Source organism: Saccopteryx leptura, chromosome 1 (assembly GCF_036850995.1).
Source record: "Saccopteryx leptura isolate mSacLep1 chromosome 1, mSacLep1_pri_phased_curated, whole genome shotgun sequence".
Classification (NCBI taxonomy): domain Eukaryota; kingdom Metazoa; phylum Chordata; class Mammalia; order Chiroptera; family Emballonuridae; genus Saccopteryx; species Saccopteryx leptura.
In genome coordinates this window covers 23,250,589-23,278,551 of record NC_089503.1, presented here as the reverse complement: position 1 = coordinate 23,278,551, position 27,963 = coordinate 23,250,589, and the positions used below count along the sequence as shown (strand labels likewise).

Genomic DNA, 27,963 nt, shown 5'->3' with positions numbered 1-27,963 from the left:
CCACACTGTATATCTCAACAAAGGTATATAAACACCAATATAAATAAATATAAAGGCATGAAAAAAATAATTAAGAACAATTTTTTCAATAGTCATATAAGACAAGAGCGATGACTTCTTATTTATTGCCACTTTTCAGGGAGGTTACATGATTTTGTCGTGCTCAGTGTGGGAGACCTTCCCTCTTGACTAGTGAATATGCGTGTGATTATAATGACTTAGGTATGCAGTTTCCCCTAGATTTTCAGAGTTTGTATCTGTTGAATACATTTGTTGATTCTGTTTATTTAGAAGGACTAAATAAACAGAAGTAGCCTATGGAAGTAGCCTAGATCATGCCATTGTTAAGTTTTATTGCATTTGTGTATATGTATTTATTCATGTGAGGAAAATTGCCAAACTTATATTTCACTCTCCCTCTCATTCTGTTCTAATCACATAGAACCCAAATATTCATTCCATTGGGCTCCAGAAAGAATAGTTTCACCATAATAGGCAATAGTAAGAGGTATAAATCTAAGGGAAAGGGTATACTGCCCACACTCATTAAAGAACAAAACCCTAGACATAGCCTTCCCTTACAAGAAACAATGGTGGCAGCTGTCCGTCACACACAGCTTCATCTCTCAGTTCCCAAATCTTTTCAGCTCCAGAAAGAAAGCCATTGTTTATGAACTTACCACCCAAGCCTTGGTCACTCAGTATATTTTACAAAACTGTTGTTGCAGCTGAAATAGCTTATTTTCCCTTTGGTGTTCTTGCAGATGGATTAATTTGGAGGTTGAAATAATAAGTTTGAATGAGAGAACATAAACACAGGTAGAGCTGATTGGTAGACTGTGGGAAATTGTGAATCTGGAACAATCATGCAGAAAGACAGGTACCACGACTTTACAGAATAAGAGAGTCAAGGGATTTGTAAGTTACTTTTCTTATAATTAAAACATTCTTGACTCCTAAAAGAGAAGTTTAACAAATTCATTAGTCATACTGGATACCAGCGAGGCCCGGTTTTATCAGCTAAGTTTAGAGTTGTGAATTTATCCAAGTCCTGGTCATCTTAGGTAACTAATGATTCATTGAGTATTTCTATGCCACTTGAGTCATGCTCAAGGGATGCTCTAGAACCATAAAAAACCACTTAGACTTAAATTAAACTTTAAAGAGAACATTTCATCTAGTCCCATAGCAACTTCTACATATGGCAGTCACATGCACTGAGTCTCTTTAAAGCACTCCCAGTGAAAGGAATCAGGGAAGCCCACACTCCAGTTACCTATCTCTCCTTATCTGACAGTGCTATTAAACACTGAAATTCTCCTTCATTTTAACAACTATTCACGTTCTGCTCACAGAAACTTCCTAGAACATATCTAATATGCCCCGTATAGTGTGTTTAGTGTGTTAAGAAAATATTCAGAAAAATGTAGAATCATAACTCTCATGTACAGATAAAAATAGACACATGTTCAAGAATTAATTTTGTTTGGTACACTATGAGGAAACCAAGAAGATGTTTTACCAGTTCAAAGTCAAAGTTGAAACACTACAACATTATATGGTTTAGTAAAGGTATGTTGAGCTAAATTGCAAATAAAGACAAACTAATTTTTCCACTGGGAAGAGGGTAGTCAATTAAAATTCTACTGGACAAGACAGAATTTGCATATCTATCAGTTACCTACAATTTACAGAGGTGCAAAATAACTCACAGACAATGACCAGAACATTCTAGAATGAAATAGCAAGGATGGGTGTGCTCATGTATAGTTTTCAAATAAAGTATTCTTTTTTAAAATATGGACATGGAGTCCTAATACTTTTTATGCAAACTAAATTAAAAAAAAAAAAGCCCTGAAAACGGAAAGCTATTATTTAATATATTTGGTATTTATATATCTCTCATCATCAACACCTATTATTTTACTGCAGAAATACTAATGTATTTTATTATAAAAATTGTGCCAGATACCTCTGAAGGTGTCACATAATATATACTATATTCACATATTAGTTTCTTAAAATCAGAAAACTTCTGAATTCCTAAACCTATTTAGACACATAGTGATGCTGTACTGAGTGTTGTTGTTAGCCTATGGCTTAGCCAGTGGTATGAATCTCTTCCCAACTTCCTGTTCAGTGATTTCAGTTTGGTAATTTGATAATCCAATGTGGGAGTATTTACAGAAGAAAATAAGTAAACTACAAATCAGGATTTTTTTATGTGTGTCTATGTGTACACGTTATAGCTGTGTTTGTGTGTGTGTTTCCTGAGAATCAGTTGTTAAATATTTACCAGCACACCACTGCCCCCAAGGGTTTCCGATAGGGGTTATGTATCCTGATCCCAGCAAATAGCACAAAATATGTAAGAATAAATGCACTACATCCCCTGTTCTTATGGAGTTCACAGTCTAGGGAAGAGCTTGTGGTCTAGTAAATACAATTATATATTTATAAACATAAGATTGTTCTAGGATTTATGCTTCACCCAAGGTGGCTGTTTTACAATACACTTGTGTGCCTGCTGTCCATCATAAAATAGATTAAAACTAAGTCAATTCAACTGAAGAATTATGCTGGAGTGTGAGGCCACTAAATGCTTACAAAGATGTAAATAGTAAATGCTGTTCAAGATTTAATTGGAATGTGAAAACACACATTTTACTTGTGATAAAGGCTAAAAGCTTCCTCTCAAGGAATGATTTTTCAAGAGCAAAAATTATATAATCAAAACACAATTTGGGAATTTTCGCATTATTCCACAATGTAGACATTAATGTTAGCTTTGTCTTTAATGGGGTAATTTTTTTTTAATGTAATAAACATATATTTCAACACTGAATATGTGCTAGGCACTTGCTAGATATAAGAGTTTCAACAGTAAATAAGCATTACATTCTGTTCTTAAGAAACTTGTATTCCAGTGGGAAAGACTAATACAAGCATATAATCATGATAATACACCATGATGCCTAATATAAGAGAAGTACTGGGCTGAATACAGATATAAACAATTAGCTCTGTGAGAAAGAGCTGAGGAAATCTTTTCAAAGGAAGTACCATCAAGAAAGAATTAGATTTTGTCAGAGAAAGGAGGAAGGGCATGCAAGTCAGAGGAAGTGGCATGTACAAAGCTCTACATACTATACAGCTGTGGTCCCCAACCTTTTTTGGGCCACAGACTGGTTTAATGTCAGAAAATATTTTCACGGACCGGCCTTTAGGGTGGGACAGATAAATGTATCACGTGACCGAGATAAGCATCAAGAGTGAATCTTAGACAGATGTAACAGGGGGAATCTGGTCATTTTTTTAAAAATAAAACATCGTTCAGACTTAAATATAAATAAAACGGAAATAATGTAAGTTATTTATTTTTTCTCTGCGGACCAGTACCAAATGGCCCATGGACCAGTACCAGTCTGTGGCCCAGGGGTTGGGGACCACGGCTACACAGTATCCTTTAGGAAGACCGACTCAAGAATGGAATGGGAGGTTAAGTTTTTTGTATGTCTATCTGAAAGAAGTCAAATGAATTTAATGGTAAGCTTTTTCATGAAGAAAGCATGAAAAAACTGTAATCTCCTGAATACACAAGGATAGATTAGGGCTCAAAGCTTTCTGAGCTGAATCAAAGTCAGGGATTGGGAACCTATGACTCGCGAGCCAGATATGGCTCTTTTGATGGTTGCATCTGGCTCACAGACAAATCTTTAATAAAAAAATAATAATGTTAAAAAATATAAAACATTCTCATGTATTACAATCCATTCATTTCCTACTGCTCATGTTCATGGTTGCAGGTGGCTGGAGCCAATCACAGCTGTCCTCTGGGATAACACCAAATTTTTATTGGATAATGCATAACGTACATGGGTCATTGTATGGCTCTCACAGAATTACATTTTAAAATATGTGGCATTCATTGCTCTCTCAGCCAAAAAGTTTCCCGACCCCTGCTTTAGAGAGTAAGCACCACCTTGACAACACAAAACACTTCATAGCCATGCTTTATCTTATGGACATAATGAAAGAGTCTCACATATGGTGGGCCATCATTAAACACTTGTTAAACTGAAGAAAAATAAACACTAAAACATGAAAATGCTCATTTCATTTCCTATTGTGCTTTGGCTGCTATAGTATGCTAGCTGTATTTTTTAAAGTGTTTTAATTACTCCTTTCTTAATGTACTCAACTCTGATCTCTCTGGTTGTTGAACTCATCTTCAAAAAATCTCCACCCATCCTTGAAGTCCAGCTGCCTGGCCCTCCTTGCACTTCCTGAGCATGGCAGGGAGAAGTTCCTTCCAGAACTTTCCCCTGAGGGCATCTGTAAGGTCACCCTCTCTGCTGGAATGTTTACCCTGATCACTTTCTCATAGATAGAGTTTCTCCTTTCTCAACACTCCAACACGCTCCCTCGTTGCGCTTTAATACCTCAACCAAACGTTGTATTATAGATTTGCTTAACTTTTCTCTTTTCCCATTAATAGTATGCCTGGCACATAGAAGGTACATAGTAAAATTTTGTTAAATAAAATGAATGAAAAAATAAACTGAACTCTTTGACATATGCTTTGGGAAAGTGTTTTGAGATCTTTTTAAAAAGCAAGTGTTACATGTCAATAAACTTAAAGCAAAAACAAACAGGAAAAAATGATTAATTATAAATAGAATCCAAAAAATATGGGGAGATGCTTCATAGGAAGAAAATTTGCCTAAAAAAATTGTAGTACTAAAAAAATTCAACAAAATATCAAATAAAAATAAAGTTAATATTCAGTTTGCAACTTGCTCACTCAATGCCATTTTCTTTTTCTTTCTTAAAAATCCTAGTTTTAAGGCCCTGGCCGGTTGGCTCAGTGGTAGAGCGTTGGCCTGGCGTGCAAGGGGTCCCAGGTTCTATTCCAGGCCAGGGCACACAAGAGAAGCGCCCATCTGCTTATCCACCCCTCCCCCTCTCCTTCCTCTCTGTCTCTCTCTTCCCCTCCCACAGCCGAGGCTCCATTGGAGCAAAGATGGCCTGGGCACTGGGGATGGCTCCTTGGCCTCTGCCCCAGGCGCTAGAGTGGCTCTGGTCGCGGCAGAGCGACGCCCCGGAGGGGCAGAGCATCGCCCCCTGGTGGGCAGAGCGCCACCCCCTGGTGGGCGTGCCGGGTGGATCCCGGTCGGGCGCATGCGGGAGTCTGTCTGTCTCTCCCCGTTTCCAGCTTTGGAAAAATACAAAAAAAAAAAAAAAAAATCCTAGTTTTACTGTGGGGTCTATACTAAGCCCCAAATAAAAGACTGCATTTCATAGAATCTTTTATACCTTGGAATAGTCATATGTCTAAGTTCTGACCAAATAAAACATGAGCCAAAATGTCCAATGAAAATTTCAAGACTGATGCTTTAAAGAAGTAAGTTTAGAATATAAAAAGTTTCTTAATATCCTTTCTACATTTTGCCTTTCTGCTTCCTGGAATATGGACATGAGAGTCTGCAGAGTTAGCAGACACTATATTTTACGTTTTGAACCCAAGGTTTAAAATTTTATGTTAGAATACTAGCATAAAATTTTTCTAGACAACATAAAATATTTCTAGACAACACTTGACTGCTGGTAATTGAACCCACAGAAAGGGAAATCATGGATAAGGGGACTACTGTTTTTTCCAGAAATTTCCATGAAACAGGAAAACCCTTGTGTGCTGGTGCCACTGTTATTTTTAGTTTTTTGTTATTTGTATGAAATAAAGTTTATATTTTATGTTATTTTATATTTTATGAAAATATTCTCAGAGTCATGTTTATTTGCCTGATAATACGTTTACCACATTGGGTAGAATCCATGCTTACCAGACTCAGTAATTTAAATAGGTACAGTTGTAGCATTACTGTTCTTATTGTGATTGTTGATATAGTCACCACCTGTTTAGGTAAGGACATCTGTTAATTTTCATGATTTAATTAAGCACAAAAGCTCTGAAAAACAAACTAAATGCTTGTCATTGTAAATTTAGGAGCAAAGTATTCAGGGTAATTGCATGCTCGTTTTGGAAATTTCTAGTAGTTTGTAAAAACACAACTTTTACAGGGTGGAGACAAGATAAACACAAGGAAAATACAATCTCTACAACAGCTTTAAAAAAAAATCATCTTGGTCCTGGCCGGTTGGCTCAGTGGAAGAACATTGAAATGGCATGTGGATGTCCCCAGTTTGATTCCCAGCCAGGACACACAGGAAAAGCTCCCATCTGCTCCTCCACCCTTCTCTTTCTCCTTTCTCTCTCTCTCTCTCTTCCCCTCCCACAGCCAAGGCTTCATTGGAGCAAAGATGGCCCGGGCGTTGAGGACAGCTCCATGGCCTCTGCCTCAGGCACTAGAATGGCTCCTGTTACAAAGGAGCAAGGGTCCCAGATAGGCAGAGCATCTCCCCCTAGTAGGCTTGCCAAGTGGATTCCAGTTGAGCTCATGCAGGAGTCTCTCTGCCTCCCTGTTTCACACTTCAGAAAAATACAAAAAAAAAAAATCTCTGAAGCTACAAGGAAGTTAAATATTTAGGAATTACTAAATTAATCATTAGCTCTATCCCAGGGTATACAAAAAGTTAGATTGGGGCTTTATTCCCAGTAAAAAGATAATAATTATCAATGCTTCTAATGATATCCACTATATATGACATTTTTATAATCTCTTTACATATATTAAATGCAGATAACATATACTTTCTTTTAGGTGAGAGGAGGCGAGATAGAGAGACAGAATCCGGCATGCTCCCCAACTGGGATCTACTGGCAACCCTCTCCTGGTACTGATGCTCTAATTCAAGGTAGTCAATCTTTTCATACCTACCTCCCACTTTTGTATCTCTGTTAGTAGTAAAATTTTCTAACTGCCCACTGGTTCCACAGTAATGGTGATTTATAAAGTAGGGAAGTAACTTTACTTTATAAAATTTATAAAGCAGAATTACAGCAAGTTAAAGCATATAATAATAATTACTTACCAAGTACTTTATGTTGGATTTTCGCTAAGTTTGGCAGAATAAATTTTTACAAAACAACTTACTATAGTTAAATCTATCTTTTTATTTATACTTTGGTTGCTCCGCTACCACCCACCATGAAAGCTGAAACACCCACTAGTGGGCGGTAGGGACCAGTTTGACTACCACTGCTCTAATCAACTGAGCTCTCCTTAGCACCTGAGGCCAATGCTTGGACAAACTGAGCCACTGGCTATGAGAGGGAAAGAGAGAGAGAAGGAGGGAGGGAAGGGTAGAGAAGCAGATGGTTGCTTCTCATGTGTGCCTTGACCGGAGATTAAACCTGGGAATCTGCACACTGGACCAACACTCTATCCACTGAGCCAAGGCCTTAAGTATATATAATATAAGATATGAACATCACAGTGGCCCTATGAAGTGGATACTATTATTATCTTCATTTTTCAGATGAGGACACAGAGGTGAAGAGATGCTATAGAATTTACTCAAGGTCCCACATTTAGTCAACACTGGACGCAGAACTGAAATACAAGTGGGGAAGCTCCAGACTCCATGTGCTTAGCCAACAGGTTACATTACTACTGCCAAAGGGTATATGAAGAAACAATAGCTGGGGGAGGAATCACTCAGAAATTCTAGTTAAATGGCTGAGTAGAAATACTTGCACCCATAGGAAACCAGAAAACGATATCCAGGCCGTAGAGACTATGATTGAAATCTAGAGTCATCCTGGTACCAGGATGCCAGGAACACCTCCAATTATTTTCTACCTTCTCTTTCAATAAAAGTTGAATGTATTACGACACTTAAAAGCCAAACTCACCTTAAAGCAACAATTCTAAACTTGTTTTACAAAAGACTGGATCAATATTTTAAGGAGTGCCTATGTAGTTTATTATAATAAGTGTTAGAATAGTAAAGTTTGTAAATAATGTCTTAATTCTTAGAGGATAATCAAAGTTGGGCCTAGTAAGCATTTTTCTCACTTGTTTGCATTTTGATCTTTTTGGAGTAAGCGCATAAGGAGTAGTACTTTGGCTAATGTGATGAAACTGGGTATTTGCAGCACCCAACAGGATCTGATATATGAACATTATCTGTGGGCAAAAATTGGGGGATAGCTGGTGAAAGGGTCCAGAACACCAGCTTGGAGTCAAGAGGCCAAGAATCTTGGATCTGCTATTTAGGAACTGAATGATATTAAATAGATTCTTTCAAATTATGGTGAACTCCCTTTCACAATAGAGAAAACAAAGAAATCATTATTAGTTGGAAGACTCTGATTCCCAAGATTTCCTTCCTGTCATATGATGTTCTGGTATACAATTCCCTTACTCAGAGAGCTAGGTGCATAGGCAGTTCTCATCTCAAGTGCCAGAGTGAGACTGAAGCATTAAATAAATGAAGAATGAGATTCTTTCCTACTGATTGCTACACTGACTATCTAATATGGGCCAGGTTTTCTGTAATATGTTTTACATACTTAGTAATTCTTCCTTGAACCTACCTGGAAAATAATATAGTCTCAAATAGAACCTCAAATGAGAAAAAGAGGAGCTCAGAGAGAATTTAAGTCCTTGCTCAGGTTCATACATCTAGAAAATAACAACAACCAAAAAAGGCATTTGAGCCCACCCACAGGTTGTTAGTGGGAATAAAGGGAGTTTAAAGTGAGACTTGTTGTACTCCATGCTGTGCACTGTAGTCCAGAGAGCTCTCAGAGCTGCAATGGCTGTTGAACAACTTCAGGAAAATCCTTTAGATTGATTAGTCCAATTAACTTTGAAACATGCATACAAAAACAGGCAGGAAACCTCTGCTGAGTCCAAGAAATAAATAAAAGACATACCCCTGGCCTTGACTGCATGAATTTGAGGGGGTCCATGGAAATTTCCCCATGGAATGAAAAGCATGAATACAGTCTGGGAAAGGACCAAGGTCAGGACTAGTTCAAGAAACAAAGAAAAGAATGAAGAACGGCTTAGGAAGGCAAAAAGCCCAGGGAGGGAGCTCAAACAGACACTCTTTGGCAAGCCCAGAGGCCAAAGCACTGAGGAGAATTTGCAGAACATTCAAGACAGCAGAGAGGGCAAAGGTCTGTGAGTTGAGAAACATAGTCTTCTTTGTTCAAAGCTGGTAATGAGATTAATCTTTTATGTGTGTGTGCGATCAAAGGAAGCAAATATGAAAAATAAGAAGGGACATTTCCCCTCTTATTTGGTTGCGTGTGTTTTTATATTGTATTATAAAGATTCAAACTATCACTATTCAAACATGGATCCTCTTTACATATTGTCTTGGGATGCCATTCTCAGCACCCACTGCTTTGAGATAAACTAAGTGTAATAGCAAATGTAAGTCTACATTGCTTTACCTTTCTTCTTGCATTTTTCTTTTTCTTTTCTCTCCTTTCCTTTATTTTTTACTTAAATATGCAACTGCAAGAACTACAAATTTCTACCTACTTATGACTTTAGATTTGTACTAAGAGTTTTACTTGATTAGAGAAGATAATGTGACCATTTCTTTTGCAGAGGATGGGTGACAGAATCTGCCTAGTTTTGGGGCCATCATTAGCTCCTGCGTCCTTGGTGCTAAAAAGCCTGTTTGTTTTCTAAAGTAAGCCAACCCAAAAGACACAGACACCAATAAAACACTGATTTTTTTTTTTTTTTTTAACCTCGCCCTGATTATCCCTTCTGTCCTGTGAGTCAACCTTCTGCCTTTTAGGTACTGGTGGCACAAACTAAGGTTTTCCTTTTTGTCCAACTGGGCAATTTTTTCCTAGAAGAAAGATGAGGCTTTCATGAGACCAAATGAATCATTTGATTAGAACAGGCTAGTTATCTTCTAAAACGAGACTAAGAATTGGAAGATGGGAGACAAGGGAGTAAGGACAGGCTAAGGAGAGCACAGAAAAGGAAGAGAAATACCCAGGGGATTCCCAGAAATGGAAAGAATAAGCATCAACTTTCTGTGAATTTCCTCAGTTGTGAAATGAAAAGTGAACACGAAAATGAACGGCATCATCAACACGCTTGTCAATAATCTGTGCCACAAAAAACAGAGTTGGTAACAAGTCATCAGAGTAATGGGAAGACCTCAAGCTCTTCAGGGGGCTGGGGAGTACAGGGCTGGCCAAGATGCCAAAGTCAATCTTCTTGAAAACACTAATTACGGGCAGACAGCAGCAATCACAGAGCATCTGAGCAAATCCAGGATCAGTTTCAGTTCTGGGGAAGGAAGTCATTAGGAGGTTAATCAATTTTCCTTTAAGCTCATTAATAATGGTATCTGGTTGCACATAATCTGTAAATTATGGAAGATCAGAATTTAACAGTGGTGTGGCTGGAAAGACTGAAGGAACACAAGGGTTAGAAAATCTATTTTATGACACCACATGGAATTAACATACCAAATAATTTTTAACATTTCCATCTTATATATGCAGAAACTTGAATAAAATGATAAATAATAGCTAACATTTATTGAGTGGTTACTCTGTTTGAAGCACTACATGGATTATCCTATTTAATAATCACAACTTTATAACATATTTAATATTAATATCCCCATTTTGAGACAAGGAATCTAAGGTTGAACAAGAATAAGTAACCTTAGTAAGAAACGGTAAATACAGCTAGTAAATGGCAGTGTGAGGACACAAAGCACTATTTTTCCAAAATTAGTAAATTATAATTGAGAGCGACATTGTGATGGGAGAAACACAAATTTTATAGTCAAAATGTTTCTGGGTGGAATCTTAGTATTATTATGTATTACAAGGGAGTGTGTGTTTAGGCAAATTTCTGTATCTCCCCAATTTTCTGGTCCTTAACATAAAAGAATTACTAGCTATCTTACAAGTCTGGTACACAAATTAAATGAAATAATGAATGTACAGTGTATAGAATAAGACAATAATGATACTAACCATTCTGCATTGTTTTGTCTTTTTGATAAATTTATTAAATGTCATAGAAAAAAAGGACATATGGCATCATTATTTTTATAAACTTTGGCATACAGTAGGTACTCAAATAATGTTAATACTTTTTCTCATCCTTTCCAATTGCTCTTTATATATAAAACTATTAATTATTGGCATAACTAACTAATTAAATAAATAAAATAAGAAAGTAAATGAAGAAGACAGCAATTCCAAAATATTGAAATATAATTGAAGAAGACTATGGCTATATATATATATTTTTTTTTTCTTGATTAAAAAATAAACTTAAAATTGTGGAGATTGTAACTAACTTTACAAGTTAATCAAGTTTCTTTTCAAAATGAAATCATAGATAAAGCCAAAATCTAGGATAAAAGTCTATTATATGGCAGCTAAATGTCATTGTGTGTCAAGAAGATTTAACACATGATAGGTATATTTTAATCCAATTTCCTTAACATCCTGTACAACTTCATGTGACTAATGATCTTTATTCTAAAAATGTTTTGCATTCACATCTCCTTCTGTGTCATGATCTATAATTCCAATTAATTTTTACGGAAATATCTACTTATAAAAATTGGCATATTTTCTTTCATAATATATTTCAACTACATTTTAATTTTATAGGTAAACTCAATCCCAAGAGAAGAAAACAGTAAGTTTGCTGGTGCGAACCTAAAGAGGGTTGTGGCCACAAATGTTATTTAATGTGGTATGAATGTGCAAGTACCAAGAGCTATTTATTTATTTATTTATTTATTTATTTATTTATTTATTTTTCATTTTTCTGAAGCTGGAAACAGGGAGAGACAGTCAGACAGACTCCCGCATGCGCCCGACCGAGATCCACCCGGCACGCCCACCAGGGGCGAGGCTCTGCCCACCAGGGGGCGATGCTCTGCCCATCCTGGGCGTCGCCATGTTGCGACCAGAGCCACTCTAGCGCCTGAGGCAGAGGCCACAGAGCCATCCCCAGCGCCCCAGCCATCTTTGCTCCAATGGAGCTTTGGCTGCGGGAGGGGAAGAGAGAGACAGAGAGGAAAGCGCGGCAGAGGGGTGGAGAAGCAAATGGGCGCTTCTCCTGTGTGCCCTGGCCTGGAATCGAACCCGGGTCCTCCGCACACTAGGCCGACGCTCACCAAGAGCTATTTAAAGAATCACAAACAGCCTGACTTGTGGTGGCGCAGTGGATAAAGCGTCGACCTGGAAATGCTGAGTTCGCCAGTTCGAAACCCTGGGCATGCCTGGTCAAGGCACATATGGGAGTTGATGCTTCCAGCTCCTCCCCCCTGTCTCTCTCTGTCCTCTCTAAAATGAATAAATAAAAGTAAAAAAAAAATATTTAAAAAAAAAAAAAAAGAATCACAAACATCTAAAATTTTAGGCTCAATCATGAAATAAATATATGGCCAGAAAAATACTCAACCAAGGGCTTCAGGAGAACAGATAGGCTCTTGTGGTATGTGAACCATTTTTTCCTTCCTTCTTCTTTTCCATGTGAGAGGAGGGGAGATAGAGAGACAGACTCCTGCATGCCCATCAGTGAGGATCCACCTGGCAACCCCCATCTAGGGCTGATGCTCTGCCCATCTGGGGCCATGCTCGCAACTTAGTTATTTTTAGCACCTAAGGTGGAGGCTCCATGGAACCATCCTCAGTGTCTGGAGGTCAATGCACTTAAACCAATCAAGCCATGGCTGCAGTAGGGGAAGGGAGACAGGGGATCAGGGGAGGAGTGAAGAAGCAGATGCTTGCTTTTCCTGTGTGCCCTGACCAGGAATCTAACCCAGAGCTTCCACACACTGGCCAAAACTCTACCACTGAGCTAACCAGCCAGGGCCATCCATGAATCTTAAACCTTGATATTTTAAATATAAATATACTAGTTAGCATAAATATTGCTATATACATTTACATATGGATACTTAATTAATATTATATATTAATATTTAATGAATTAAATGACATAAATATATGAGTTAATTAAAATTAGGGTAGAATTCCTGATTTCTCACCATGGCCCTGGCCGACCTTTGCCCACACACTCACCACTGCATCCCTGCTGGCCTCCACATCATTCCTCTTTTGAGCCAGGCATTCCCCTCCTCAAGGTCTCTGCACTTCCTAGTTCCTCGGCCTCAGAAATTTCCCGCTAAATATTTACATGGCTTGCTCTTTCACCTTTTTATTTATGTATATTTACCCGACTGCCTTCTCACCATGTGTTTTGTGACCACTCTGTTTCTAATTGCTGCCACTCTGCTTTGTACCCTTACTGCCTCCTCACATATACTTCTGAACTGTTATCATTATCAAATAGTATCAGACCTTCACTCTCCAAAATGGTAGCAATTATCTTCATGTAGCTATTTAAGTTGAAATTTAAGTTAGTTAAAATAAAATAAAATTTAAAATTTCATTCTTTATTCATACAAGGTTTATTTCAAGTGTTCAAAAGCCACATGTGGTCAGTGGGAACCATATTGGAGAGTAGAACATGGAATATCTCTGCTATTGAGAAAACTTCTATGAGACAGTGCAGCCCTAGACATGCATATACTTTATATATTTGTTTTTTTCACACTCCCTTCTACCAATCTACCCATATATACCCTAATGTGTAAGCTCCAAAAAGATAAGGACCATTGTCTGTTCCCAGAATCTACAATAGTCCCTGGTCCATAGCAGATATTCAGTGAGTATATGTTGAGTAAATAAATGAATTCAAACAGAACTATTCATTATTTCCCTTAAAAAGAAGTCAGAAATAAGGAAACAGTTGCATCACTTAGTTATGCATTTAATTTGAACAGGCTTTTCATACCCACATCATGGTGAATACATACTGATTATGGGTAGATGGAGGCCATCAGTCAATCTATTTGATTTTATAGCTGAGATACACATTTGCCTTGTAAAATTCATTTCTTATTTTTAATTATACTCATTAGAATGAAAGCTCATATGTGAATGATTGCTACCTTCTGGGGGCAACCTTGCAAGGAATACAAATTACTTTTGAAATTTGAATTCATCATTGTCAATACTGTACTAATCGTTTACTTATAATATGTATTAAAAATCCATATTATTGGCCAAAGCAACAGCTTCCAAATTGAATCAAACTAAAAACACTTTAGAGCTGTAGCCATTGAATTTAATTTTTTTAACTTTTGATAACTTGAGCTTTTTATCATATTTTTCTAACTATAAACAGAATAAATCTTGATAAAATATAAAAAGTACACATATATTTAAATAAAAATATTTAAAAGGGAAATGACCTATAATCTTATAATCCAAATATAATCTCAGTTAACATTTTGACAATATTCGTTAGATTATTTTTTCTATCTATGTCTATTTCTAAATACCATATGATCTCACTTATATGTGGACTCTAATGAACACAATAAACTGAGGAACAAAATAGAAACAGAAGCAGGGTCACAGGGAACAGATGCACAGCTGTCTGAGGGAAGATGTAATCGGATCAAAGAAGGTGAAGAGATTAGTCGAATTATATATACATAACCCAGATACAGACAACAGGGTAGCGATAGCCAGAGGGAAAGGGGGGAGGGTAAAGGTATCGAGGAAGGGGACCAAGGGAGAGAAATGGGGTGAAAAGAGACTGTGAGTGGAGCATGGGGGGTGCAATGCAGTGTGTAGAGGGTGTAATATTGAGTGGGACACTTGAGATCACGTCAACACAATAAATTAAAAATAAAAATTTTTAATTAAAAAAAAAAGAATGGACATTTTAGCTAAAACTTTTTCAAAATGTGCTTCAAATCTTTTCAAAAAATAAAATATTAAGATATAAAAAAATGTAAGATCCTATTTATCACCAGTTGACTTTCAGCTCCCCCCCCCCTTTAACACTGTAATTGTTTTTGGCATTCACATATTCAATTGTTCTTAATTTAGTTTAAATATCCCTGACCTATAGTGATTTATATATATTTTTATTCAGTTATAATTGACATACAACATTATATTACTTTCAAGTGTACAACATATTTGATATTTGTATATAGTAGGAAGTGATCACCACAATCCTTGCCAACATCTGTAACCATATATAGTTGCATATTTTTCCTTTTGTATTTATTATTTCTCAGTGAGAAAGAAATATTGATTTATTGTTCCACTTACTTACGCACTCATTCACTGATTCTTGTTATGTGACCTGACTGAGGATTGAACTTGCAACCTTGGTATATCAGTATGACACTCCAACCAACTGAGCTACCTGGCCAGGGCCACATATTTTTTCTTTTACTGAAAACTTTTAAGATTTACTGTCTTAGCACCGTTCAAATATGCAATACAGTATTATTCACTATAATCTCCATGCTGTGCATTATAGCCCCATGACATACATATTCATTTTACAACGGAAAGTCTGTACCCTTTGACTCCCTCCACCCATTTCTCCACTCCGCAATCCGCAGCTCCGACAACCACCAACCTGCTGTGTTTATGAGCTAGGGTTTATTTTATTTTAGATTTCATACTTTAGTGATATCATACAGTATTTGCCTTTGTCTAACTTATTTCACTTAGCATAATGCTCTCAAGTTCCACTCATGTTGTCACAAAGGGTAAGATTCCATTATTTTTAAAGCCAAGCAATATATTCTATACTGGTGGAATGTAAATTGGTACAGCCACTGTGGAAACCAGTATGGCGGTTCTTCGAAAAGTTAAAAGTGGAACTACTATATGATCCAGCAATTTTACTTCTGGTTATTTATCTGAAGAAAAGGACAACAGTAACTGAGAAAGTTATATGTACCCCTATTTTTCATTGCAGCATTTTTACAAAAGCCAAAATATGGAAACAACTTAAGTTGTTTAAGGAAAGGAATGGATAAAGAAAATGTTATATATATAATATAATATAAGGCTTTCCTTTTCTCAACATCCTTGACATTTGCTAGTTCCTGGTTTTTTTTTTGTTTTTTTGTTTTTTGATAACAGCCATTCTGACAGATGTGAGGTGATATCTCAAGTGGTTTTGATATGTATTTCCCTGATGATTAGTGATGTAGGGAATTTTTTTCATGCACTTGTGGGCCATCTCTATGTTTTCTTTAGAAAAATGTCTTTTTAGTTCTTCTGCCCATTTTTTATCAGATTGTTTATTTATTTATTTATCTTTGCTATTGAGTTCTATGAGTTCTTTATATATTCGGGATATTAACCCCTAATCATATACATGAACTGAAACTACTGTTTCCCATTCAGTAGGTTGCTCTTTTGTATTTTTCTAAGATTCAAATCTGAATCATGCAGGCAATGTGAATAATTTAAGCTGATGAATGAGTCTATTAGATTGTCCATAGTTTGGGTCTTATATCACATTTTTTCCCCTCTGTACTCATCTCTGTGTATGTAATAACTCACATTCACGGTAAGGATGTCAATGGGAGGAAGGAGGGTACAGTGAAGAGTGACAGTCAGACTGGGGTTTTAGCCTGTCATGCAGGCAACAGATACTCAGCCAGGCATGACACTAAACTTTCAATATACAAATAATTTCTTTTGGCTAGAGCTTTCTACCCTCCTTGTGCTAAGTGAAGTACCATATCTATTTACCCCATTCGATCCTCACAATTGTTATTATCTCTGTTATGTAGTTGATAAAAAAGATACACAAAGAGGGCAAGTAATTTCCAAGTGATGGGACAGTGACTAAAACTCAGGCCTATTGACTTAAGTTTCCTTCTCCGCCACCACACTTCGTTTCACTTGACCTTCTTGACCTTAGCTAAATGATTTAACTGCCTAGAGCCTCAGCTTACTTTCCTTCTTTAAAAAATTTTTTTTGATTGATTTTAGCAAGAGAGAAAGAGAGAGAAAGAGAGGGACAGGAACATCAATTTGTTCCTATATATTTCCTAACCGGGAACCAAACTGGCAACGTCCATGCTCCCAGATGATGCTCTAACCCAGTGGTTCCCAAACCCCAGGCTGCGGACCGGTACCAGTCCGTGGGCCATTTGGTACCAGTCCGCAGAGAAAGAATAAATAACTTACATTATTTTTGTTTTATTTATATTTAAGTCTGAACAATGTTTTATTTTTAAAAAAAAGACCAGATTCTCTCTGTTACATTCGTCTAAGACTCACTCCTGACACTTGTCTCAGTCATGTGATATGTTGCCACTAAAATTAAATCCATAAACTAGCAAAATGAGTGAAAAACAAAATTCCAACGAAAGTTTTTTTGAGAAGTGGAAAAGGGCCAGTGAGAAGACAGAAGAAGAACCTACGACCTCGAAGAAAAAGAAGGCTTCATTTAACAGACAATACCAGGAGTCCTACTTGAAGTATGGATTTATCGCAACTGGTGATTCTCTCTCACCAAGGCTGCTCTGCATAATATGTGGCCACTGGCTAAGTAATGAGGCAATGAAGCCTTTAAAACTGCTTTGCCACTTGGAGACCAAGTACCCTACTTTAAAAGACAAGCCTTCTGAGTATTTCGAAAGAAAAAAGCATGAACAAGAAGGACAGAAACAATTACTGGTGGCCACTACATCAATAAATGCGAGTGCACTGAGCATACTTGGCTAATCGTATTGCTAAGGCTAAGAAGCCATTCACCATTGGTGAAGAATTGATCCTTCCAGCCACTAAAGACATTTATCGGGAACTTCTAGGAGAGGCTGTGGTTAAAAAGATAGCACAGATGCCTCTTTCGGCTACCACCGTCACATGGCGCATTGAGGAAATAGCAGAGGACATTGAATCACAACTGTTGGAAAGGATTAATAAAACACTGTGGTACGCTCTCCAGGTTGACGAATCTTACAGATATTGACAACAAGGCAATGCTACTTGTTTACATGCGTTATCTTTATCAAGAGGATGTGCATGAGGATATGTTATGTGCACTATCATTGCCAACCAAAACCACAGCCACAGAACTACTTAAATAGCTGGATGACTATATATCAGGAAAACTGAAATGTTCTTTTTGTGTTGGCATATGCACACATGGAGCTGCTGCCATGACAGGAAGGATGTCTGGTTTAACTACTCGGATTAAGGGCGTTGCACCTGAACGCGAGTCTACACATTGTGTCATTCACAGGGAAATGCTGGCTAGCTGAAATATACCACCAGAACTTAACAGTGTATTGAATGATGTCGTTAAAGTTATTAACCACATCAAAGCACACACCCTTCACTCGCGCCTGTTCAAGCAGCTTTGTGAGGAAATGAACGCGGAGCACAGACACCTTCTCTCATACACAGAAATAAGATGGTTATCCCGAGGAAGGTCCCTGGCCAGAGTGTTTGAATTACAAGAGCTGCTGCAGAGATTTCTCTCAGAAAACAAGTCACCGCTAGCAGCACATTTCAGTGACTAGGAATGGGTTGCAAAACTTGCTTTCTTGTGCGACATATTTAACCTCTTCAATGAACTCAATCGGTCACTTCAGGGGAAAATGACAACTGTCTTGAAGTTGGCAGATAAAGTAGCTGCATTTAAAGCCAAACTGGATTTGTGGGGACGGTGCATGAACAGGGGTATATTTGACAGGTTTCAAACATTCCCGGGAATTTTGGAAGAGACTGAGCCCAAGCCTTCATTGTCACAGCTGGTGCACAATCACCTGTATTTGCTTTTAAAAGAGTTTGAACACTATTTCCCAACCACAAAAGACTCATGAATTGCCAAGGAATGGATCCGCAATCCATTTGTCAACAAGCCAGGTGAATCCAGAGTGTCTATGCAAGAAGAAGATCAACTACTGGAGATCACAAATGACGTGGCCTTAAAAATATGTTTGAGACTACAACTCTGCCAGTGTTCTGGATTAAAGTCATGGCAGAATACCCGAGATCACCACAAAAGCACTAAAAACCCTGTTGCCATTTCCGACATCCTATTTGTGTGAAGCGGGATTTTCTTCAGTGACAGCAACCAAACCAAAATTACGGAATAGACTGGACATAAGCAACACACTTCGAGTGTCATTGTCTCCCATTACCCCTAGATGGGACCGTCTCATTGCAGAGAAACAAGCTCAGGGCTCCCACTGATTTAGTCTTATGGTTGTTGAGAGATAGGCTACTACTATCTCTCATTCTATATAAACATTATAAGAAATAACCCTTAACTTACAATATTCATAACAATGGTGAGTTGTATTTTTCATGCACTTTATATTTGTTTTTGTGTTGTATCTTATTTTTAAGGCATGTTTAAATGTTACCATAGCGACTAGAAAGTGTTTGGAGGCAGAGAGGATGTTACTCATGTTATATTGTTGGTGCGATGTTAAGAGGATGCTTCTAATAAAGTTGCACATGAGTATACAGTGGATTCATGTTTATTTTTACTATCATAGGTTCATGATTGGTAGTGAGCCTGAACCTATCATATTACATATTGATGTCAGACATGAAACGTTGTCAGAATAACAAATTTAAATACAGCCTGAATAATGAATGAGGACATGCTCGTTCCTCCTTTAACTTAGCTCAATAAATATCGTAAGTTTGACAATTATATTTAAAAATACCACAGTTTTTATGCTGGTTGCATAATTTTATTTTGTGCATTTATCCGTCCCACCCTAAAGGCCAGTCCTTGAAAATATTTTCTGACATTAAACCGGTCTGTGGCCCAAAAAAGTTTGGGGACCAGTGCTCTAACTGACTGAACCATCCAGCCAGGGCTCAGTTTTTTTTTTGCATTAAATAATATAAGCAACAACTCAGAATGACTTGGCACATTGTAGACAAGCAACAAGAGTTAGCTACTATTATACTATTTTGAAAAACTTAGGCACCATTGAAAGGAATAGGAAGAATTCCTCGTGGATGTCAATCATTTACTGAGTAGCGCCATCATTTTCCCATGGCACTGCAACATCTTTGTAAAACTTTTTTTAATAATGGCAGCACTGACCATATACAGATGTGTTATAACACATTTAGTCACTCCCTGTGCCTCTGGGCATTTAGACTGTTTCTGAATTCAGTTTTAACTGGGGGGGGGGGGAAGCAATTATTTCAAATAAATAATTCCCATACATTTAGTAAATATTTATCCATCATCTCCCATGATAAAATCCCTGTAACAGGCCCTGGCCAGTTGGCTCAGCGGAAGAGCGTCGGCCTGGCGTGCGGGGTACCCGGGTTCAATTCCCGGCCAGGGCACATAGGAGAAGCGTCCATTTGCTTCTCCACCCCCCCCCCCTTCCTCTCTGTCTCTCTCTTACCCTCCCGCAGCCAAGGCTCCGGAGCAAAGATGGCCCGGGCGCTGGGGATGGCTCCTTGGCTGCTGCCCCAGGCGCTAGAGTGGCTCTGGTCACAGCAGAGCGAAGCCCCGGAGGGGCAGAGCATCGCCCCTGGTGGGCGTGCCGGGTGGATCCCAGTCCGGCGCATGCGGGAGTCTGTCTGACTGTCTCTCCCCGTTTCCAGCTTCAGAAAAATACACACACACACACACACACACACACACACACAAAATCCCTGTAACAGAAACTTCAGGTAACACAGTGAGTGCTCATGATGGATGAGGATGAACGCCCAGGAAATGCCAGGCAAGTGCTATGAAGAAAGGAGGGGTCTTGTTTAGTACGGAAGTTCAAGATTCTGGTGGAGTTTCAATAGATGGATAGTTAACAGAGCAGAAGGAGTACAAGGAGCATGAGAGATGGTGATAAAAGCAGAGGGAACACACTGAGCAAAAGCTGGAAAGTGGCCAAGTATGAACCAACTTTCAGGAACCTGAAGGGAGCAAAAGCATATGCAGGAAAAGGTTAAGAACTATAGCAAAGAAAATATATATGAGAAAAGGCCAGAAATAGAGACTGCTTCCATATTACAACATCCTCTGAGTGGAAGGATAATACGTCCATCTTTTATTATGTTTGCAGTGAGGGAAATCATGAACATTTCATGGAGTCCAGAGGGTACTGGTTCAAATGGCAAAAAACAACATTGGACCTTATCTCGTCATCCGAGAAGCAATTGAGGCCTAGGCTGCCTGGCATGCAAATGAAATGCATAAAGAAATTTTAAATGTATGATGAAACAAATGAGAAAGGACACTGGCACGTAAGTAAGCACAGAGCAAGAGAACACACATCTCGGGTGACTCAGAGATTCAGAACAAACATGCAGAATCTATCAGGCCAGTTGGATGGCTCCTCTCAATATCATAATCTTCTCATCCATTGCTGAATAAGGAGAATCCAGGAGGCTTAGGCAGCATAATAGCCCAGAACTCCCACTCTGTAGAGGTCTGGGTAACTACTTCTGCTACTTCTTTTTAGAGCTCCTTAAGAAGGAACCAAACAAGGCTGAGCGAGTAGTGCCTGTCCAGACTGAAATGTCTGAGAGGCGCCTTTCTCATTTGCATGATTGGACAATCATTAGAGCACTGCTACTTCCAAATGTCACCTAAGAGAACAGACAAGATACCAGTAAGAGGTGTATCTGCAGTATGAAATGTGCCAACCACAATTTTATCTGCAGTGCCTTTTGGGAAATTAATTCTTTGCCTCCTATCCAAGACCTTCCATTCACGTATCCCTTTGCAAAACTAATTATTTTTAAATGACTGCATGTTTTCTATCCCACTGTAAGGAGATTTCAGTTTCTACAACATATCCTACAATGCTTTATTTAGCTTTTACCTGCAAATTAATTTTTTTAAGTTTTCTCTTCTAAGATTAAAATGATTATTTAAATAAACTGAGACACGCAGTTTGTAAAAATTCAAAGTAGCTTTGAGCGATATGTGTGTTTGTGCATACATTTTACACAAAGAGATCAGACTGGAGATTGGAGGTATGTTTTATCCAATTTAGCGTTATATCCCTCAAGTGTTTCAGCTTCCACTATTTCCCACGAGATGACTTTCAAAATCCAATAGCTTTTTATTCTATAGAGGATGTCGAATACTCAATGGCCTCCACACATTCATTAAAATCCTTATTATATAATGTTGATCTGGGTTATATACAATTTCAGATTCATTTAGCATTTATATGTGTAGACAAATTGCCTCCCTATAACTTGAGCTTTATTTAATAACCTTTCATCTACTTGTATATGCCCCCAAATCTAATTCTTCTATTATTTGCCTGACTTTTTCAAGCTTCCTCCAATTTAAACTTTTCAACACTTGGGGTGTCCATAATAAATGCAATATGACACATGCAATTTATAAAGACAAGGCAACATAGCTCAACGATCATGCTTTTTAGTTTTAGCTAAATTAAATTCTCAGTCCAACTCTTTTAGTCCATATATATATATTAGAAAATAACCTGTTCTTTCCTATAAGCTTTCATTGACTAATTAATACAATTGAAATAATAATTAAAAAATTTACCCATAGATTTGTGGTTGGGATTAAACAAGATAACATACGTAAAATTCTTAGCCTGTATGAAGTAAGTATTCAATAAATTACTACCATTTTGACCCCAAGACAAATTCTCCATTGACAGGTCGCCCATACTGGTGTACTTTGCTACACTTCTCTTAATGATACATTCTGCTTTGTTCTTTGTTGCACTCTCTCAGTCGTTAGTTAATGGGCCATTTGATAACCTGTTTTATGGTCCATCAATACTGGAGTAACAAACAAAATGCCATGGGACAGAAGCGAAGAACTCATATTCTTCCTTCAATTTTCCTCTCTTAGCTTATATCTACTTCTGAAGCCTTAGTTTAAGCATTACCTATTTGGGGAAATATTTCCAGGAGTAATTCCTACCCAAATTCAGTTAGGTGAATTTAACGAAACAGTAAATCTGTCATGATATTTGCATTGTATCTTGAACTGCAATATAATTACCTCCCCAGGTCCTATGTCCCCCCCAAAACTTGATGCTCCTTCATACAGAAAGCATGCTTAACCCATGGTGTCTCTCCATCATCTAGAAACAATGTGACACTAAAGAGGCATTAAATTAATTAATGCTATTCTGAATGGATACCATCGATAATACAAGACTCATCAAATCCATTCATTTGCTTTTACCGATTTTACTTTCATAGCTTTATAAGGTTGACATGTTCCCCAAAGGTTATTTTGTTTATCTCCGATCATCTGCTGTGAGGTAGAATCTCACTCAGACAACGCCAGACAGCTGGAGGTCGATCCATCTTATTAAAATAAAATGGAATTGCCACAATAATCCAGAAGAATTTGTGTTTAGATCACTATTATTTATTAGAACTTGAAGCAATTATAAAATATAAAGAGACCAATAGAAGCCATTGTGGAAATAAGTCCCTATAACTGCCTATATAAAACCGTGAGTTGTACAGTCAGCGCTACCTGGAATGATGATGTAAATATATCCTTCTTACAGAAATGCACATTAACTATTTGAATATCTAACACCTTTGCCACGAACTAGCTTGAACACAATTGGTGTAGAAAAAAAAAAAGGAACATAGAGATGAGTATGGTTTCTTGAACACTTTGAATTAAATGATTAAGACAACTCTGGCGCCTATATAAAATTTTAAAAAATAACAATAAGGTAAAAAAAAATAACAATAAGGTAAAAAAAAAAAAAGAAGCTTCATTTCTGTAAGAAAATTCCACCTTTCTTGTAAGAGCCAGATGCCAAACTTGAACTTTGTTTGGCATCTGGCTCTTACAAGAAAGGTGGAATTGCCTGACCTGTGGTGGCGCAGTGGATAAAGCGTCAACCTGGAAACACTGAGGTTGCCGGTTCAAAACCCTGGCTTGCCTGGTCAAGGCACATATGGGAGTTGATGCTTCCTGCTCCTCCCCCTTCTCTCTCTTTCTCTCTCTCTCTCTCTCTCTCTCTCTCCCCCCTCTCTCCTCTCTAAAATGAATAAATAAATAAATTAAAAAAATATAAAAAAAAAAAAAAAAGGTGGAATTTTCTTACAGAAATGAAGCTTCATTTTTTTTTTTTTTTTTTTTTTTTTTTTTTTTTCTGAAGCTGGAAACGGAGAGACAGTCAGACAGACTCCCGCATGCAGCCGACTGGGATCCACCCAGCACGCCCACCAGGGGGCGATGCTTTGCCCCTCCGGGGCGTCGCTCTGTTGCGACCAGAGCCACTCTAGCGCCTGGGGCAGAGGCCAAGGAGCCATCCCCAGCGCCCAGGCCATCTTTGCTCCAACGGAGCCTCGGCTGCGGGAGGGGAAGAGAGAGACAGAGAGGAAGGAGAGGGGGAGGGGTGGAGAAGCAGATGGGCGCTTCTCCTGTGTGCCCTGGCCAGGAATCGAACCCGGGACTTCTGCACACCAGGCCGACGCTCTACCACTGAGCCAACCAGCCAGGGCCAGAAATGAAGCATCTTTACGTTCTATTTGTTTCATCTTTTCCGAGAGCTACCAGCCATCCATATGTGTGGTAATGAATGATAATATCTAGAAGTGTGGCATCAAAGCAAAACGATATAATTAATAGAGAATATAGATATTATAATTTGTGTAAATGCTTCCTTCTCTATGCTCTGGAAGATTGTCTTCTAGAAAACAAAACCTATACAGGCATCTTAATCATTACTGTACTCTTTCTTTACATTTAGATTCAAAATACAATACCTATAGTTGATTTTCTATAGATACGCTATTAGCGCTATTCAAAGCAGATAACTCTACCTGAATTAACTCTCCCCCAAGCTACATGATCTAGTGATTATTAGTTCTGTTTTTGAAGAAAAAGTACCTTGAGTCTCAGAGAAGCTCAATCACTTTTCACAAATCAAGCTGCTCGCAACAGGAATGTTGGCTTGGGTATGTAATCTTAAATCACCCGATTCAGAGTCCAGAATTCATTCTATTATAACTCAGACTACCATCACATTCTATAGCAACAATTTCAGGCTAGATCAAATTATGCCAGTGAATCACTTTTGGGGTCTTTCTTTTGGCCTGCTATACAGAAAACCTTTATGTATTTCCTATGAGCAATTTTCAACAATGTCTCCACACAACCACAATAATACATTAAACTCCAGTCAGTGGTGGGAGGTGGTTGCTGCCCTGGCAAATGACATGGATCATTGCCAGTAAAATTTCCCTAGCACAGAGGTGGCTCCAAAGCTATATCGTGTCCTGTGCCCATAGGATGAGAACTCATTTATGATATTTCATAGAACAATAATAATCCTGCTTATGCTTACAAAAAAAAAAGGTTGAAGTTTAGTCACAAACCATTTCTCCTTAGTTCTTGGTCATATTCCACAGATTCTATTTAGAACATCTACAGTCAGGAACTCTTGTATTCTGCAAAGAGCAATGTGTCTAAGAAACAGAGTTCAAGTTTGGCATCTGGCTCTAATAAACTCTATGATGTGGAAAAAAAAATCATGTCTGAGGCTCTGTTTTTTTTTTGTTTGTTTGTTTTTGTTTGTTTTTTTAAGCAATAGAGAGAAAGAAAAAAAGAGAGAGAAAGACAGATGGGGACATACAGACTGGAAGGGAGAGAGATGAGAAGCATCAATCAACTTGTAGCGGCACTTTAGTTGTTCATTGATTGCTTTCTCATATGTGCCTTGACCGAGGGTGGGGGGCTACAGCAGAGCGAGTGACCCCTTGTTCAAACCAGTAATCTTGGCTCAAGCCAGCAACCATGGGGTCATGTCTATGAACGCAGGCTTTTGCTGGGAACCCCTTGCCCTAGCTGGTGAGCCCACACACAAGCCGGATGAGCTCACACTCAAGTTGGCGTTTTGGGGAGTTTTGAACCTGAGTCCTCAGCATCCCAGGCCAATCCTCCATCCACTGTGACACTGCCTGGTCAGGCTGTGAAGCCCTGTTTTAAAAAATGTAACCTGAGGTGCCAGCTTTAAAATCCCTTCCTGGATTAAATATAATTCATTACTTATACTTACACTTACACACACACACACACACAAACACACCTGTGTATACTGCACATTTTACATTTGAATAGCTATTTAAATCCCTTTTAGCTTAGGAGCTATTTGCTCAGAACTAGAAAAATAGCAGTTCTCTGATTTTATAGTCTTTTATTTCAGGAATGTGGAGGACCTCACATCACTCATTAATTAAGTCTCACATCCCCCACTTCTGAAAGGTGAGATCTCAAAGGTTGTTATTTTCTGTCATCACCCATATGGTGCATAACATGATATTAACTTTGGAACACAGTGCACTGGGAAGCTAGCAACTCACATGAAAAGTGTGTGTCTGAAGAAGAGGCTAGGCAGAGGACACACTGTGCCAGTGTATTGGACGGGGAAGCTGGGATGGAGAGGTATGTGATTTTTATGGTGCGAATCTCTGCAGATGAAGTTGTTTTAAAATTGCGAATATCCTTGGCTGGGTAGCTTGGTTGTTTAGAGTGTTGTCCTGATATGCCAAGATTGTGGGTTTTATCCACAGTTACATACATAAATCAACCAATGAATGCATAAATAAGTAGAACAATAAATCTCTCTCTATCTCTCTCTCTCTTTTCTCTTTCTTTAAATCAATAAATAAAATTAAATTTTTTTGTTATTATTTTTTTCAATTTTAGAAAGAGAAGAAGAAAGAGAGAAAAAGACAGAAGAAAAAGAGACAGGGACATCAATTTGTTCTTATATGTGCTTTTTTGATGGAGGATCAAACAGGCAGCATCTGCACTTAAGGACAACAGTTTAATCAACTGAGCAATCTGGCCAGGGCTAATTCTTTTAAAACTGAGACTAATTTAAATAAATGGTAAGTTGATGCTTCCTCCTCACCCAACTCCTCCCAGTGGAACCCTATAAAACTCACCCTATATCTCTCAGTCTATGTTAGCAGATGAGGCTCTTTTGAAGAAGAAGTTATGGTGATGATACCTTTTGGCCTGTGTACATCCCTATTCTCTTCCCCCAACACACCTTCTCTGAAAACTTAGAATTAGGTCAATGAGTTTACCACTGATGCAATTCCCCCTTCCTCAAATACTTAGGTGCATCTGGCTCAAAAGGTCATACAGCTGAAGAACAGTAAGGGTTTGTTTGATATCTGGAAGGAAAAGAGGGAAAAGAGGAGAAAGGTACGAGTCTTAAGGTAATAGTCTTAAGGTAACTTCTCATTGGGATGCAGGACCTTTGCCCAGGATTCTTTTTTTTTTTTTTTACAGAGACAGAGAGAGAATCAGAGAGAGGGATAGATAGGGACAGACAGACAGGAACGGAGAGAGATGAGAAGCATCAGTCATCAGTTTTTTGTCACAACACCTTAGTTCATTGATTGCTTTCTCATATGTGCCTTAACTTTAACTGTGGGGCTACAGCAGACCAAGTAAGCCCTTGCTCAAGCCAGCGGCCTTAGGTCCAAGCTGGTGAGCTTTGCTCAAACCAAAGGAGCCTGCGCTCAAGCTGGTGACCTCGGGGGTCTCAAACCTGGGTCCTCCGCATCCCAGTCTGATGCTCTATCCAGTGCGCCACTGCCTGGTCAGGCTCCTCAGGATTCTTTAGTCAATTATTCTTTATGAAGAGCAGAGGGGTATGTGAACTATAGAAACAATGGGTGCTCAAAAGAGAAGGAAACAGTTTAAAAGAACACTGGAAAAGAAAAAAAAAGTCCTGCAGAATAACATAGGTTTCTAAGCATGGTTATTTGAGAAATAAGAAAGCTGAACTGAAACACAGATTTTAATTTTTAAAAAACTGCTTAAGATACCCTGGGTGGGTAGCTCAGTTGGTTAGAGTGGCATCCTGATACACCAAGGTTGCAGGTTCAATCCTCGATCAGGGCACATACAAGAATCAACCAAAGAATGCATAAATATGTGGAACAACAGATCCCTGTTTTTTTCTCTCTTTCTCTCTTTCCCTTCCTCTCTCTCTCTAAAATCAATCAAGACATAAAAATTTAACAGCATTGTTTAAAACTATGCTACAATAAGGAAAAATAATTACCCTTCAGGGTAGACCTGCTGTCTGCAAGGTAAAGAGCATGATGAAACATATGTTACACCACATAATCCAGAGAGCAAACTGCATGATAGGGGTATGATTGCTGTTTTGAAAAAGAGAAGACTGAAG

At 38.2% G+C, this 27,963-nt stretch overlaps 1 protein-coding gene across 7 annotated transcripts in view; it reads right to left on the bottom strand.

Moving 5' to 3' along the window:
- Positions 1–27,963, bottom strand: part of LRRC4C (leucine rich repeat containing 4C) — a 1,251,478-nt gene that overhangs the window by 82,919 nt on the left and 1,140,596 nt on the right. The gene's annotated exons all lie outside the window — the stretch shown is intronic.